Here is a 4,013-nt window from a genome sequence, read left to right as displayed (position 1 = left end):
TATGGGAAAATTAAAACCCATTTTGTCCCTATTCTCAAGAATCACTGATTTATAAAAGTCCAGGATTTAATTCCATTGCATTTAACAAAAAGCCAAAACATTCTTTAGATGGGAATTAAGAAATAATCATGTGTTAAATTACTGATAAAAGGGGAAATATTACCAACATCACTGATTGTGGTATAAGAATTTGATTTGATGTCCAGATTGTGCAGACCTGCTGTCAAGAGATTCAGATTCTATTCACCACAGATTTGGAACAAACTTCCAGAAAACTGTAAAACAGCTGAAACACTGGGTGCCTTTAAATCTCAACTTAAAACCACCTGTTTAGAGTTGCTTATGGCTAAATTAGGGTTAGAGTGTGGGTTTTAATGTCTTTAATGTTTTTATCTTGACTTTTTATCTACTTTATTAATTTCTTTTTCTTCCATTTTATATCTCTTTCAATTTCTCACTGTTTATTCAATGTTACATGACTGTTTCTGTTTTTAATTATGTAAAGCACTTTGAAATGCCTTGCTGCTGCAATGTGCTATACAAATAAAATTTGATTTGAAGAGATATGCATCTTTACAACCATTCTAACTAAAATGTTTCACAGTTGAAGCTACTTCAAATTGGGCATGTATGATTTTTATTAACCCTTTTTTTGTAGAGCATGTGGTTAATTAAATAAATGTTGGTCTGATCCCTTATTGTGTGAAAATGATATAAATAATTACTACTGAAATGTACCCAAAGTGTTATCTAAATTGTTTCTAGTTTCTTTTGGTTTTTCTGAACTGTTGACATTAGATTGTCTTTGCTCAAAAAGTTTGGTTAAATTTACCCAAACAAAATGAATGCAAAGTTTGGTCAAGTTTCATTATCTCCTGACAGTATAATATTAAACAGATAATCTGTGATTTACCACTCAGTCAGAAATGACCAATCAGAGCCAGGAGGATTTCAGCAACGTCAATCATTCTAGTGTATACAGCGCTCACAAACTCCTTCTTGCTCTTTCCTTGCCTGCAACTGGTTCACCATAACACAGCCTGCCACGAATGCTAAGGTCAGTTACCATGGTTACCAATGACAGTGGAATGTTATGATGTCAGCCGTTAGCACATTGAGCAGCACGTACATTAGCTGATTGGCAGTGCTAAGACATTACTACTTTTTTTGCAGATCGCAGTAGCAGCACAAAGAGGAGGTGGAGGTCACATATACTGTCATGACATGGTGACAGTTTTAACAAAAATATTTTTATAAAAGCTACATACTGCAGCTTTAATTGTACTTCACATTTATACAGGTTTTTGTGTTTTATCACTATGTGAAATCCCAATAAAATACAATGAAGTCTGCAGCTGGAATGTGACAAAAGGTCACAAAATTAGCAAAGAATTAAATCAGGGCTGACGCCACTAAAAAGCAGTCCCACTGAAGTCCTGGAGCTTAGAGATGTGAATCTTTTTTTCCTTTTGATCCGTAGACGCCATCATCCTTTTCATGTCCTAAACAATAATTAAACTTTGCACACTCTGAAGAAGACAAGCTGTGTTTTTCTTTTGCTAAGTGCCACAGCAGGGGTCAAAAAGCGAAAAAGCTCTTTTCTCATCTGCAAACAGAGGATAAGAGATGCAGTGTCCCCCCAAAATGAGGTCTGCAATCCCTGTATTTCGAATTACGTCCTAATCTTTTTCTCCAGCTCCTCTGATTGCTCCACTTGGAAGAGAGCAGAAAAGACAAAACGGGAGACTGAAACTGATCCAGAATCCAAGGCAGTGTCTGCCATTTTGTGGCATATTTGGCCTAAAAAAGAAGGTAAAATGATGTTCAGAATAATCTGCAATGAGCGCAATTATAGTGACCTCAATAAAGTGACAGGACAGTGAAAGATTTTGCTGTGAAACGTGTTGAACTGGATCAGATTTCCTTGTGCGTCACAATCCACTGTAGCTTTAGCAGCAGGATGTAATCCTGTTAGACATAACACGACACAACAAGCCCCGTTTTATTTATTACTATTTTTTTAGGTGAAGCGGAGGTTTCCATGCACCCTCTGTGCTGGATTACTAATTGATCATGTTTTACATTGCAAATGAGTCATTCATATTAGTGTTGGCTCTCACTCAAAGGGAGGGTGCAGTGGTCTTATCCAGCCACTGCAGGAATTGATTAGCGTTGCACAGAGAGTGAGTCTTGGCAGCATCAGACACAAGCATGCAAATTCGAGTGAATACTGGAGGATAGTGAGGAGGATGTTTGTTTGTCTCGTGACGGGGATTTCCGACGGGAATGCTTCTTCAGGACGTCAAACGGAGACCAGCCTGATCGGGAGAAAACGTTCCACCTCCTGTTCAGTGTGTGGCAGTGCTGTCTGCCGAGCTGCTTCTGCAGATTATTTCATTATGGGAAGAATGTCAGCCTTGATGCAAGAGAAGATGGTGGAAGGTTATTTTCATTTTTCATTCAGTTTTCCTGCATCATTATAATGGCCTAAAGCTCCAGGCGCCCGTCACGCCGTCAGCATGTTGTTTCGCTGCAGTGATATGTGTGGTGCTCTCTTGGCAGGTTGTGTTTGTCTGCTCACAGGCTGCAGTCATTAGTCCTGGAGAGGGAGCTGAGCTCTGGCTGTAGTGGATCTAAAAGTTTCCATGACACCTCAATAAACGCTTCCTTGTTAGTGTGAGTCCATGGTACCGAGTGCAAGGGTTTGTCACTGATGCATTCCAATAATACGTAACTTAAAGTTGTCCTATTTAAAGTTTTAAATAAAAAACAACAACAAAAAACTATAACATAAACCCTAAAAATAACAATTGCTTGTCTTTTCTTTGTATGCAGGAGCCCAGAATCAACTTCTCTGCTTGGCCTTACCTCCTTGCCTCAGCGTTTATAACCTCTTCTCTATTGTTGCTGATGAATCAGCAGGGCAATAATTCAAAACCTGTCCAACCTGTAAGGCATCTTTCCAGTTAATATAGTTGGAGAAGTAACGATTTCAACATGGCAACAACAAAGTTATTAACTTTCTCTCCTCTCACACCTGCAACCCGTTTGTAATCAGCCACCTGTTCCTTGTTCAGTAATCAACCTCCTCTGTATACAAACATCTCATTCTCATGTAGCAGGATGAAGCCTGCCCCAAGATTGAGGACCCTTGGCCCCTAATTTGGTAATTAGGGGCCAGGGGTCCCATGAGGAGGTCCTCATGGGTGTGGCGTATAAAGGGAAACTCTCACCTGTTTTCTTCATGCCTACATTTGGTCATCCTGCAGGGGGAAGGTTGTTTGGGTCACTTGCAGTGGCCATAACTCCGTCAGTAAGTAACGTTTCTCCTCTTGTATAAGATCTGCAATTTCAGTGGTTGATTCAAATAGTTTAAATTTAGAAACTGCCTGTAGTCTCCTGTTTGTTACTGTGGTGTAGCTGTAATCTACCTCCCAGTGCAGTTTAGCAACATAAAACGAGTATGTATTTTATCGCACCCATGCAGCTCCCATAGCACACAAAATGACACCTATTTATAGAATAGAAAGTACTGGCAAGTGGATCCTCCTGCTGTTGGGCTGGAAGGGGCTCCCTGGTCGGGGTGGAGTCATCCAGCTCTGACATAAAGCTGCTGCTGTGTGAGTTACTGGTGTTGGGATTTCTTAAGGCAGGGCTGGCCCAAGGCATTAGCAAACTAAGCAGCCGCTAACCCTAACCCACCTCCTTATGGTTTGAATACGTTATATTTGCAATTTTTTTTAACAGATGAACATGGCTCCTTAAGGCATCTAGAAAAATGTCTTTAAATGTAAGTAATATGTCACACCAGAAAGCAGTGTCTCTGAGGTGTTGTCTTAGAATACAAATATGCCTCTTGCTGTATTATTGTAGATTATGATGTTCCATTGTTTTGGCATAGTAAACTTCTGAAATTCCTAAAGAAATTCTCATCATTTTGTGTGTGTCTATATATCCTGGCTGCCCAGGAACAGGCCCTAAACACCAGAGCAATAGAGGCTCAGATCTACCAC

General features: G+C 39.9%; 1 long non-coding RNA gene across 1 annotated transcript in view; it reads left to right on the top strand.

Annotated features, from left to right (window-relative positions):
• The first annotated feature begins 2,135 nt into the window (after positions 1-2,135).
• LOC106936979 (uncharacterized) overlaps positions 2,136-4,013 on the top strand; it is a 6,486-nt gene continuing 4,608 nt past the window's right edge. The window contains exons 1-3 of the long non-coding RNA XR_001422282.1: positions 2,136-2,442; positions 2,563-2,676; positions 2,836-3,313. This is a non-coding gene — a long non-coding RNA (uncharacterized LOC106936979). The remainder of the gene's footprint in view (positions 2,443-2,562; positions 2,677-2,835; positions 3,314-4,013) is intronic.

Source organism: Poecilia latipinna, unplaced genomic scaffold, assembly GCF_001443285.1.
Source record: "Poecilia latipinna isolate Pla-1442-1.1 unplaced genomic scaffold, P_latipinna-1.0 Scaffold2253, whole genome shotgun sequence".
Lineage (NCBI taxonomy): Eukaryota > Metazoa > Chordata > Actinopteri > Cyprinodontiformes > Poeciliidae > Poecilia > Poecilia latipinna.
The sequence above is the reverse complement of the archived record's forward strand: the minus strand, read 5'-3'. Positions and strand labels throughout refer to the sequence as shown.